The 13,071-nt window shown below is 38.6% G+C and overlaps 1 protein-coding gene and 1 long non-coding RNA gene across 4 annotated transcripts in view; one reads left to right on the plus strand and one right to left on the minus strand.

Moving 5' to 3' along the window:
* The window catches only part of LOC126094712 (uncharacterized), a 77,709-nt gene extending 70,956 nt beyond the window's left edge, over positions 1–6,753 (minus strand). The window contains exons 1-3 of one of the 2 annotated variants that reach the window (XR_007521863.1): positions 6,639–6,753; positions 6,329–6,516; positions 4,774–6,251 (exon numbers count right to left, since the gene is read on the minus strand). This is a non-coding gene — a long non-coding RNA (uncharacterized LOC126094712). Of the gene's footprint in view, positions 1–4,773; positions 6,252–6,328; positions 6,517–6,638 lie in introns of those variants that run through there. The other variant, XR_007521862.1, reaches the window with a different exon arrangement.
* LOC126094687 (rhodanese domain-containing protein CG4456-like) overlaps positions 6,693–13,071 on the plus strand; it is an 83,720-nt gene continuing 77,341 nt past the window's right edge. The window contains exon 1 of one of the 2 annotated variants that reach the window (XM_049909213.1): positions 6,693–6,836. The gene's annotated coding sequence lies outside the window, so the exon portion shown is untranslated. Of the gene's footprint in view, positions 6,945–13,071 lie in introns of both variants that reach the window. The other variant, XM_049909221.1, reaches the window with a different exon arrangement.

Here is a 13,071-nt window from a genome sequence, read left to right on the forward strand (position 1 = left end):
ACAATGTTTAGGGTGGTGAGCACCAAACAGGAGTAAATGAAACTCAAGTAGTAAATTACTAAGAGAGAAGGAAATTGGCAATTCCCGGTCGATAGTACTGGATTAAAGAAGTAATTACTCCAGGAGTAAATTTTTCACTTAGTTCCGAAGTAAATTTGTTACTGGTGGAGAGCACCATTGAAAAGTATGCTACTACATTAGTAACTTGAGGAGGAAATAAGGCTAAAATTTACTCCTTGGCAGTAGTAGGAATAAAGAGAGTAAGGTGTGATTTTTTAGTTCCGTATTTTAAGTGTCGATTTCTATGGATTACCTGGACTACAAAGAATATATGGAGATGGAGGAAGAGGTGAACTTCCCAAGAATGAGGGTTGTAATGGAGGGAAGAGACCCATTTGTAATGTATAGCGACAGTGATTTCAAAGAGCGTTTTGTATTTCGTAAGGAATGTTTTTAGTTGCTGCTTGGTAAGCTGGAACCATTACTATAGCATAATTCTGACAGGAACCATGCTTTGTCTCCTACACTGCAACTTCTTTGTGGACTGTGAATATTTCACACAGATACTTGTCAAATTGTAGCAGGAGATCTCAACAATATCCATCATATTACTGCTGGAAGAGCTTTTAACAGTGTGATAAACAGTTTAATTGTCTTAAAGCCACTTTGGGTGCCCATGCCACAGAGCCAAGAAATTGTATCAAAGAGCAAAAGGGAATTCTATTGAACTGGTGGATTCCCAACTGTCATAGGGGCCATAGATTGTGTACATATACTTTGTCCTTCTGGAGCACAAGCAGAACTATACAGAAATTGAAAGAATTTTTTTCTATCAATACACAAATCATCTGTGATGCCAATATGAAGATTTTGAATGTGGTAAGCCATTGGCCAGGTTCCACGCATGATGTACACATTTCGGACAACAGTAGAGTTGCGCAGAATTTGACAATGGACAATATGATTGGCTGGTTGTTGGAGATAGTGGATTTGCTCTCTCCAGACATCTTATGACGCCTTCAGTCAGACGATCATCAGAGACATGTTTGGAGGCAACCCGGTCAGGCTGAATGCCTTAGACACACTGTCCAGCAAGTGCAGCAAGGTGTAGGTTCCCTGATGTTTTGGGGTGGCATTATGTGCGGCCGATGTATGCCGCTGGTGGTCATGGAAGGCACCATAATAGCTGTATGATACGTGAATGCCGTCCTCCGACCGATAGTGCAACCATATCAGCAGCATATTGGCAAGGTATTTGTCTTCATGGATGACAATTCACACCCCCACCATGCACATCTTGTGAATGACTTCCTTCATGATAACGAATTTGCATGACTAGAGTGGCCAGTATGTTCTCCAGACATGAACCCTTTCGAACATGCCTGGGGTAGATTGAAAAGGGCTGTTTATGGATGATGTGATCCACCAACCACTCTGAGGGAACTACTCTGAATCGCCGTTGAGGAGTGGGACAATCTGGACCAACAGTGCCTTGATGAACTTGTGGATAGCATGCCACAATGACTACAGGCATGCATCAATGCAAGAGGACTTACTACTGGGTGTTAGAGGTACCGGTGTGTACAGCAATCTGGACCCCCACCTCTAAAGGTCTCGCTGTGTGGTGGTGTAACATGCAAGGTGTGGTTTTCATGAGCAATAAGAAGGGTAGAAATGATCTTTATGTTGATCTCTATTCGAATTTTCTGTACAAGTTCCGGAACTCTCAGAACTGAGGTGATGCAATACTTGTTTTGATGTGTGCGCTTAATTACTTTAATTAAAATTGTACTTAGTTTGCTAGTAAAATTGGAAGTTAGTGTAAAGACATTTTCTTCTTAAATGAATAAATAAGCCACCAGATTGTCACTACTACAATGAAAAGTGACTCATTTTATTTGTTTGTAATTTTATAGTTATGTTTTTTTTGTCCATTCTCTCTTCCCCCCCCCCCCCTCTGCACATCTGGTTTTTTTCGATATTCGAATTTGAAATGAGCACTACAATCGAAAATCCCACCAGTTTTGATGTGCAGTCTGTGATATGGTTTTTCTTGGAAAAAAACCTAAAACCTATAGAAATTTATTGTGAACTGTACGAAGTGTACGGAAAGTGATTGTTCCATCTGGAAACGGTGCATTCGATTTAAAAATGGCCGAACCAATGTTCACGATGAAGAGAAGAGTGGGCGCCCGAGCACCGTGACTGACGATCTTCTCGCTAAAGTTGATGAAACGATTTGTGAAAACCATCAGTTGACAATAACGGAGCTTTCGCTTTCTTTTCCACAAGTTTCATGGACTTTTTTCTTTAAATTGTCACTCAAAAACTAGGCTACCACAAATTTTGTGCACAATGGGTGCCCAGAATGCTTACAGAGCACCAGAAAGAACAGTGAATTGGGGCAATGTTGACATTTCTGGAGGCCTACCACAAACATGTTGATTCATTACTGGATCGAATAGTAACTGGTGACGAGACTTGGGTGAAACACGTCAATTGTGAGACAAAATTGCAGTCCATGGAGTGGGGGCACACAAGGTCCCCCCAAAAACCAAAAAAATGTTTGCATACCTAGTCAGCAACGAAGTTGATGGCGACAGTGTTTTGGGATAGGTAAGGTGTGCTTCTTATTGATTTTCTCGAATGTGGAGCAACCGTAAATTCTGCCCGGTACTGTCAAACTTTGCACAGCCTTAGAAGAGCAGTTCAAAACAAACGTCGAGGGAAGCTGACGTCCAAAATTTTGATTTTGCACAATAATGCCCGACCTCACATGGCAAACTGCAATAAAGGACTCCTTAATTCATTCAAATGGGAAATTTTCCCTCATTCGCCCTACAGCCCAATCTTTCACCAAGCGACTTCCACTTGTTTCCCAAGATGAAGAGCTGGCTTGCAATGCAGCGCTTTGATGACGACGCGGAACTCCAGGCGGGCATGACTCACTGGTTGAAGTGTCAGGCAGCAGAATTTTACAATGAAGGTATTTCAAACCTTGCCCACCGCTTTGGTAAGTACCTCAATGTGTTTGGTGACAAAGTGGAAAAGTAGTATGTCAGTCACTCTTTCAGATGTATATAATAAAATTTATTTCTTGTACTTAGTTTTTTTATGCCAAAAAGTTCCCTACTTTCAGAACAGCCCTCATATTTTACCCTCCAGAGCTCATCAGTGTATCATTTTCTAATCCAGTTCTCTCTCAGTTTGATTACTTTCTGGTAGCCTTGTTTTACTTTTGTTTTTCCATCTTATAACCTCTTTTTAGCAGTCCATAATTTATGCCTGGGGCATTTTGAAGAACATGTATTGGATTCTGCTCCCCTTCGTTCCTCATTTCTGTTGTTATTTTGATGACACTTTTATGCTCTGATCACAATGGACTGAAACTCTTTGGCTCTTCACTGTTTACATCATTAATATACATACTAATATAACCCACATCACTGAGATGGTGAAAGAAGGAAAATTACCATTTTTAAATGATTTGCTTGAATGAAAGTCAGACAGGCAGCTTGGTCGCTCTCTTTGGTGCAAGTTAACAAGAACTGACCTATATCTCGGTGCATGAAGTTTTCATTACCTGGATCAAAAGAGAGCACTTTTAAATAATCTGATACACAGAGCTAAAACTGTTTCTGACAAGGATCACTTGTATTCTAAGTTCAAATACCTGAAAAATGTGTTTTGAAAGAATGGCTATAGTGAACAAAAGTTAGCCACCTGTCAAAATAAATAAATAAATTTTCAGAGTGGTGGTAGATACAAACTCATTTCTTTTTCTAACCACTCAGGAAAATTGAATACACATGTTGTATGCATTGTATCAGTCTCCCTGAAATTTATAAAATTCTTTGTGCATGCAGTGGCAATTAAATTGGTTAGTTTACGAATGATTACAGACTGTTGCATAGCCATAATAAATATAGTGATTTGAAAAAAACTGCTGATGTCATATAGTGTCTCACAAACAAACACGATTCTGTCTGATAAATCAAAAATCTTATGTGACACATCTGCCTACTGTGATTCTGTCATCAAACAAACCATTGAAGTTAGAATGTGCAACTGTTTTATCCAGGACAGAGGATAGATATACCGTCCGTGGTTGTGTGGAAACTAGTTTTTGATGTCGAAAGGCTACAGAGAAATAAGCTGAAGTATTTACCATCCAGCAGAAACAGCATCTACTAATGTTCCTCGCTCATAGAAACTGCTACACACTCTGGTGGTATGTGGAAGTTCCATGATTTTGCAACGTCTCCAGGACATAATTTGGCCAATTACGAAAACACGTGGAAGCTTGAGTAAACAAACAAACATGATGAGGTACGAGAAACATTTATCCAAGAATGTCACCCTGAAAAACTACGTTCTCTTTTTTATGAACTACCACTCCATTCAACTGCTTTCCATCTCTGACATAATGACAGAGTCATCAGCAAATCTCTTAACATTTTATTTCTTCTCCCTGAAATTTAATTATTTTTCCAAATTATTTCTTAATTTCCTTTATTACCTGTTCAGTGTACAGTAACATGAGGGATAGGCTGCAAAGCTGTCACATACCCTTTTCAATTAATGCCTCCATTCCATGTTCTTTAACTATTACAACTACTGCCTGGTTTCCATACTAGATATCCTGATAACAGACTTCAATTTTGGTAAGGTTAATTTTGCACAGGATAGAGTAGCATGGAGAGCTGCATCAAACCAGTCTCAGGACTGAAGACCACAACAACAACAACAACAACAACAACAACAACAACAACAACAATCATAAAATCAGGTTTATTTCCACATACTTCTGTACATTAGGAAACTACCATCTTTAAAAAAATTGGTTACTCATTCATCTATCATTTTGTAATTACGTGTTTTAAGTGGAATAGTTTATTTACTAGCCTACATCTAAAAAACTGTTTACATAATGACTAAATTTGACTGGAACAATTTTTTTGTAATCATCTGATGTTGGATCAAAATAAATAAATAAAGTATATGTAGGTCAAAATACAAATCTCCCTCATTTTGCTAGTCATGACACAAAATCAAATACTATTTAAGTTCCTTTTGTGTGATTCCTGTAAATATTTCTGACAGTTCAATGGGCAACACTGAAAGATCAGAAATTAACTCACATGAATAAATTAATAGTTCTCGGAACAGTAAATATTGTTGACATTAACAAAACTGCCACTAGATGAGTTTATATGGTTGCTGACAGTCACATGACTGGCAAGTAAGAAATTGTAAAAAGTAATTTAAAAGGTACTGTTGTATGTCATAAGGCTCATGAAGACACACAAAAACTCATGTCATATAAATGCTGAAGGAGAAATTTTTGGTATTTCTTTACACCAAATATGTTTACTGTGAATGTTCTGTAAACAAAATACTTGCTACCCAAGTCCTAAGTAAGTGATGCTGTTGCCCAAATAATCTGTCATATTAAAAGAATTGCAAACACTTCAAGAATATCTGTTTTATAGCTGTAAATAGTTGTTGATTAACCATTGCTTGCACCTCAACAGGTTAGGTAAGTAAGTATGTGCTCTGTAGAATGCATCAATTAAAGAAAACAAAATGCATATCATAAATCAGAAGATGGTAAAGTCCAGGCTCAAAATGATCTAAGCAAAGCAGCTGATAGCAAATGCACAGATTTAGAGCCTTCACAAGCCTTTTTTTGGTATATCTACACAAATTTTGAGTGATGCAACAATGACAATTTTCTTCAAAACATATAAACATTTCTTAGCAAAACTAATCAAATTCTCGTTCTCTTAATACGAGCAGAAGTGATAAAAAATGCAAATGTTTTAACCTTCATGCTTCACAAAACACCAGAACATGACAACGACTATTTGTCCCCACTTTGATAGCTTTACTCAAGCAGCCTGATTTTGTAAAAGTAATTTTGGAAGAGGAGATAGTTTTATAATTGTAAAAACTAGTTTTCATTCAAAGCTCTGTACATTAAAAAATATTATGGAGCAGGATTTTGAGCTATGTGCCATTAAGGTGGAAGATACTCGCCCACATATACTAATTTTAGCTACTTCACTGCTCTCTTTAATAACTTTAGGTGCTTCATCTGACAACCACATCATCTGCTACAGCAATGCATGCCTTACACATGGTCTCTCTTCCTGGCACCATAGCTCTCGTAATTGGAGGTTGGTAACTCATCCCATTCCAAGTGGTATAATTGACCACTGTTAAATGTATGAAAATGGGGGGATAACCGTCTGAAACCAATAGCATTTAATGAAGGTCATTGTGTCAGAAGCGAATTTTAATTTCAATAGTCACACAACATTCATACATTGTTCTGAAGGCGAATCTCAATGGATATGGCCTGTAATGGGATCTTAAGAAACTGCGTTAATGATACATTTAAGGTAATTTATTTTGCTTTTAGTTTCATTTAAATTTATTGATATTTTCTGTTTCTTGGTTAATGTCAGAGGCAAGCTTGTTAAAGGCTGTCACACGAGAATACGAAATCCAATTCTGAAACACAAGGATTTCCTCATTATATTTACTTAATCCATATTGCACGAACGAGCTACTACAGAAACGGCCAACAACAAAAAATATTGCCAACTAAAAGGCTAATGTTTCACTTTGCCTACAGCTATTATCAAAAACATGACAACACGAAAAAAAGTGTTTGGCAAGCGCGTGAGAACTTCAACGCCGGCGTTACGTAAACACAATCTCTACAGATCAATGTGCTGAATAACAGCGACGCATCGATTGCTTGTCAGTCATTTATCGTTATTCGTTACAGTGTTTGAGAGCCCCGCGCTATCACTTGATATTTTGATAAGGTTAGTCGCATATGTACTTCGTTTACTTCACAATAGTTTCCGTTTCTTGGTGGAGCAGTACAAACACTGGATAATTTCTAAAGGCTGAATATACACATTATACAGCTGGTATGGTATATTTATAGTGTAGCGGGCTAGGGGCCTACAACAATTTTTTCACTTTCAATGTTGAAGATTAATAACCTATATAATTATACAATAAGCTGTTGAAAATGAGACATACTAGTTCGAAAAAAAATCCAATAATTCGCCCTGTGAATAGGGATGAAAGATTTTGGGACCGAATACAGCAGATGACGCGACGTACAGTTCTCAGGTTTTAGAACTCTACATTGTCACAAAAGATTAAACCGGTTCGTACGCTTATATCTGGAAATATAGCATGACTGCTAGTATATGCCGCTTGATACTGAACGGACTATTTTTGAAATTGCTTAACACTTGCGAGTCTCCTCTCATCATTGCCTTCTATTTACGCCTGTGTCATGCTATTTGGATCAACGTCGTCTACAAAACGTTCCTGGCGATTGACGACCAAACAACAGCATCCCTGCTAACAAACTTTTCTTGATCAACCAAAGTCGGTTAACTATACTTGTCTCGTGACAACGCGCCATAAGTACCGCTTTCCACGCCGGATGCACAGACAGTGGAATAGGGAGGAAACTAAAAAGTTAACAATACCGGTACCATAAAATTATGCTTAATTTAACTTTCGCCAAAAGTTATACTTACGGATTGTTCCACAGTTGCATACTACTAGCTACCGTTATTACGTATTGTTGAATCAACTTATGAGACTCTGCACTGTTTATGCAACGAGTCTCAGGCTAACTTGGTCGGTACGGTTTGTACAATAAGTATGAAATCTTTTGTGTGTACTACAATGTTCAGTATTTAAGCGGACGCGCCAACGCAATCACTGCAGTAATTTTCAACAATGGAGACAATGAGTTCGTTTTAATATATGGTATATTAAATTGCAGCGGACCATTGTTACAGCACGAACCGTGCGCCTGAACATTTGCAAAGGCTATGTGCTGTAGAACAAATGGGCTGTATTTCAAGTAGGCCAGTAGCTTTTAAGCTTGGTGTGCGACAAGATGCACTTATGGTGAAACCAGCTACACTGAAAGCCGTCAGTCCCTCTGCCACATGCCTCTTTTCCGCCCCTGATACTTCATGTGGAGTAAAACGATAGGAAAAAGTTGTAATGATTACCCCCAAATCGTGTCTTTGAATCACGCTACATTTATTTATTTATTTATTATCATCCCAATGATCACATTTGTGATATAGGATTTGTCAGGGTACATTTTAACAACTATATAATATCTTTACAAAATTTGTATCTGTGCTGAATTCATACTAATCTATCTTATGTTTAATACAATATACAACTAATAAGTGTTTTTATAACATAATTTATTATGCACTGATGTAATTTCATTTGTCACATTAAGTTAAACATGTAAATGAACTACCGGTAGTCTTATTTATTTTTCTGTGTTTCTTTCAGCTGATGGATATGTGCGGAGTCTAGGATAACGCATATAGTAAAACAATAGATTTGAGCGCAAATGGATATGTGCGGAGTCTAGGATAACGCATATAGTAAAACAATAGATTTGAGCGCAAATATCAAAGATTTTATCTCGGATAAAATTGGCGCGAGACGATTCTTAACATGGTCGTCAAGATGTAGAACTCCTTTTAGAAGGGCGAATTTGATCACCTTGCAAGTAACGAACTGAGATTCATCGTAGTTTCTCTTGCCGTTAAAGTAAATCGCAAAATCGTTTCTTCGGCAAGCCATCGTCGCTTTCTTATCCCATGCTTTTGTACCGACCAGTAGTTTTGTTATTTTTTTCTCGTACTGACTTCGATTTCAACGCCGGAAACCAGTAGGGTATACACTTACTAGCCTCCAAAACCTATTTTAAATTCTGAGGAACAGTGCTAATTGTGCTCTATCCTCATAAAACACATATATTGTGTGTGCACATACATTCCTAGCTATTTATTTTCAATGCATTTTGATGACAAATCCTATATTATTGTGAGATGATGCCTGGATGAATATATAAATCAAATTACTCTTCTACTACTCGTAATTATTGGGCTAGTGGCATGGTGCAATGCGTTAGCCGCACCAATCGAAAGATCTGCCTTGTTGGCGCTCCATGATTTTGACTATTTTAATTGACAAACGAATCCTACTGGAGCCTGAGCCACGTTCGTGTAGAAAGTGTCAGAAATTCGGCTAAGCAAAAAATACCTATATTTCGCACGTTTATTTACATTTATAAGACGACTTCCGGGTTTTACTACATATGAAACGCTTGTAACAAATGGGTCTGACTCAAAATCTTTTGAGTGTAATATTTTCCTCTGTCCATAGTTTTCTTGCCCTCTGGCAATGATTGTGTTAAGGCTTGTGTGTATTATGATATTGTATTATTTTCGAACAATGTTGAGTGCCATGCAAAATTCTTACTATATTATCGTGAATTGTGAAGTAAATTTGGCCTTTTTAGGTACTTTTGGAATCAGTATCTTAATTCAACTAAAAATCGTTCCCTAATTTAATTGTGTATCTTTGTGATAAAATGTATATTTTTGAGAATTCTGGGTACTCACTAATGTTGTGCGTAGTGTAATCTGTAACGTAGTAAATTGTAAGGGACAGTTTTCTGTGTGAAAACTTTGCAGCTGTATCATTTCAGTACAAACGTTAGGAAGTTTAAAAAGGGAAATGGTTAGATTGAAAGCTGGGTATACCGATAATGTGAGTTGGTGAAATGCAATGAGAGGGAAAACAAGACTTTAGGTCAGGTGAGCACAGGATTACTAATGCAAAATCAAGTAGAGGTAATGTGTGACAAGGCCTGATTAAGAATAATATACTAGGAAAATGGGGATGCTACTATGGACAGCTTAGAATAGTGAACACATTGCGGAAGTCAAGATAGACACGAAGCCAACATCCGCCACAGTAGTACAAGTTGATAGCTAAGTAGCTCCACAGATAAAGAGATTAAAAGAATGTGGTTGGTTGGCTGGTTGGTTGGTTTGGGGAAGGAGACCAGACAGCGTGGTCATCGGTCTCATCGGATTAGGGAAGGATTGGGAAGGAAGTCGGCCGTGCCCTTTCAGAGGAACCATCCTGGCATTTGCCTGCAGTAATTTAGGGAAATCACGGAAAACCTAAATCAGGATGGCCGGACGCGGGATTGAACCATCGTCCTCCCGAATGCGAGTCCAGTGTCTAACCACTGCGCCACCCCGCTCGGTAAAAAAATGTGTGGTAACATAATTTAGATATGTAAGGAATAGTAAAATTTACTCGTGGTGCTTGGGGGGGGGGGGGGGGGGGTTAGGAATTCAGTAATAGGAAAAAGAAGTTAAAAAAATTATTGGGTATAAAATCTGCCTGCTATGCAAATGCAAGAGCAGCAAGTCCAAATGATGGAGAAAAAGAAGTATGAGAATGTGGATGGGGATGGCAACGGGTGGGGGGGATTATGAAAAAGGAACCTGCCTGCTAGAATTACACAGAGAGCATAAATTAACCATTGCCAACATTTGATTTAAGACTCGTGTAGAAAGGTTACACATGTTTTTAGAGACCTTGGGACACTGGAAGGTTTCAGACTGTCTTGGCCTTATCCTGGGTATTGGGGGGTCAGGTCAGCATGTTATTATGTCTACATGACATCCATGCCCTGCGAACCACGGAAATACGGAAGCGTTCGATCCTGCCCGTCTGCTTTGACCCATGACGTCACAAATATGGCGGATACAACCATAAACCACAATTCCAATATGGCGCATATAAAGTTTGTACGTACACATTATGAGGACGAAAATACATCGAAAAACAAACACACACACTATCCACAAAATGCCTAATGACACTAACGGGACAAGCACGGGAAATGGGGTGTTTATAGGTGGGGGCAAACTAAATACAAATTTAGACATCCACCCCCATACAAAACCACACAAAACGACGTAAAAACCGACATCACACAGCTCCCCAAATACCACTAAACACAATATCATCTGGAATCGGACACTTCCCTTGACCTATATAGCTCAACAGTATCTCCCGATCCCATAAATTAGGATCAAACACTTCCCTTGGCCTATATAGCTCAAAAACATCTCCCAATGCCAATATCAACATACACAGCCACACGTTGGGATAGAACATTTCCATTGACCTGCGCACTAATTTTATCCAATTAATTTTACTAAAATTACCACACAATGTACAGCGAACAACACTAAATTAACCTTGACACAAAATCGTTAACTCACTGAAACGAATTCCACTACAAACACAGCCGACACTCGAGCAATTCTGGATAATGAGCAAAAGCAAACTGAGCCCATTAAACCACACAAACGAAAACCCTGAACATACCACCAGAGAGCACAACAAACAACAATACGACGACATCTACAAACACGCCACACTCACAAATCAAACTCCGCGCCGTCATGATGTCACACACGACAACACCCTTACGTCATGGGTCAAAGCCGACGCATGGGATCGGATGCTTCTGTCGCCCCCGAACCACTTTGAACTGCATAGCAGAGGGCACGTCCCACTGTATCAGATATTAGGGCTTTTTGCTGTTCCATTTACCTTTGGACTATGGGAAAAATGATTGTTTAAATGCCTCTGTGCATGCTGTACTTAATCTAATCTTACCTTCATAACCTCTATGGGAGCCATATGCAGGAGGTTGTAGTATATTCCTAGAGTCGTCATTTAAAGCCATTTCTTGAAAATTTGTTAATAGACTTTCTCAGGATAGTTTCAGTCTATCTTCAAGAACCTGCCAGTTCAGTTCTTTCATCATCTCTGTGACACTCTCCTCCAAGTCAGACAAACCTGTGATAATTCATGCTGCCCTTCTTTGTATATGTTCAATATTCCCTGCTAGTTCTATTTGGTACAGGTCCCACACACTTGAGGAATATTCTAGGATGGTTCACTTGAGTGATTTGTAAGCAATCTCCTTTGTAGACTGATTGCACTCCTCCAGTATTCTACCAATAAACCAAAGTCTTCTGTATTAGCAATGACTGAGCCTATGTTATTGCCTCACTTCATGTCCCTACTAAGTGTATTTGTATGAGTTTAAAAATTCCAACTGTGACTCACTGGTATTCTCTTCTTCTTCTGTAGTGGTCAATCCAAGGATTGGTTTGCAACAGCTACAATGGCAGCTTGTCTCCATTCTGTGCGTCTTTCAGCTTTTCTCTTCATTTCTTTATAGGTGTTACACCCCACATCTTTCACAATTTGATCCATGTACCTCAGTTGTGGTCTTCCCCTTGGTCTTTTTCCCTCGACATATCCCTCTATGATTGTGTTCAGGAGTCCTTTATGTCTTAATAGATGGCGTGTAAATTGCACTCTTCTTTTAACAATGAAACTCCAGAAGCTTCTCTTCTCACCTGCTCTTTCCAGTACCACTTCATTTGTGACCTTGTCGATCCATTTTATTTTGAGCATGCGTCTATAGCATCACATTTCAAAAGAATTTAGCTTCTGGTCTTCCTATGTCCCGAGAGTCCATGTTTCACACCCATAGCATGCCACACTCCACACATATGATTTCAAAAATCTTTTCCTGATTTCAAGGCTGATGCTCTTAGATGTTAATATGTTTTTCTTCTTGTTAAAATCAGCCTTTGCTTGAGCTATTCTGCTTCTCACTTCTGCCTTGTTCCTTCCATCCCTGGTAATATTACTGCCCAGATAAGTAAATTTATCAACTTGTTCAAGCAGTTCATTGCCTACATGAACTTGGACTTTCACTTGATCTTCCTTGTCGCATGCCATTACTTTTGTTTTTGCTTTATTAATTCTCATATTATATTCTTCACCCATTCTATTCAGTAGGACTACAAGATCTTCTTCACTTTCAGCCAGGACAGCTATATCATCGGCATATCTTATCATATCTATTCGTTGGCCATGAATTACTACACCTGTCTGTGAATTTTCCCTTACTTTTTTCAGCACCTCTTCAATGTATACGTTAAAGATAACAGGGGATAGTGCGCAACCTTGTCGGACACCTTTCTGTATCTGCACCTCTTCTTGTTTTGTCCGTCCACGGATAACTGCTGTCTCATTTTTGTACAGGTTCCATATCATTTTTCTATCTTTATGGTCTATTCCTACTTTTTTGAGTACTTCAAACATCTTATC

This window comes from Schistocerca cancellata, chromosome 1 (assembly GCF_023864275.1).
Source record: "Schistocerca cancellata isolate TAMUIC-IGC-003103 chromosome 1, iqSchCanc2.1, whole genome shotgun sequence".
Lineage (NCBI taxonomy): Eukaryota > Metazoa > Arthropoda > Insecta > Orthoptera > Acrididae > Schistocerca > Schistocerca cancellata.